Here is a 211-nt window from a genome sequence, read left to right as displayed (position 1 = left end):
AAAAGAAAAAAATAAAAATGTAAAAGCCTTTTTATTTTAGTTTATTTTTTTTTTTTTAAAGCCCTTGACTGCGTTTCTCGGGCAGGTGGAGGTGAGCCAGGAGCATCCCTTGAGTCCTGCTGTTGTATGAAGGGAAACCCCCCTATTTCCATCTCCAGGAAGTCCCGACAGGTGAAAATTAGTTCTTATCAGCATTAATATATAATTACTA

Source organism: Meleagris gallopavo, chromosome 23 (genome assembly GCF_000146605.3).
Source record: "Meleagris gallopavo isolate NT-WF06-2002-E0010 breed Aviagen turkey brand Nicholas breeding stock chromosome 23, Turkey_5.1, whole genome shotgun sequence".
In the NCBI taxonomy this organism is placed as follows: domain Eukaryota; kingdom Metazoa; phylum Chordata; class Aves; order Galliformes; family Phasianidae; genus Meleagris; species Meleagris gallopavo.
Note: the sequence above shows the minus strand (reverse complement) of the source record.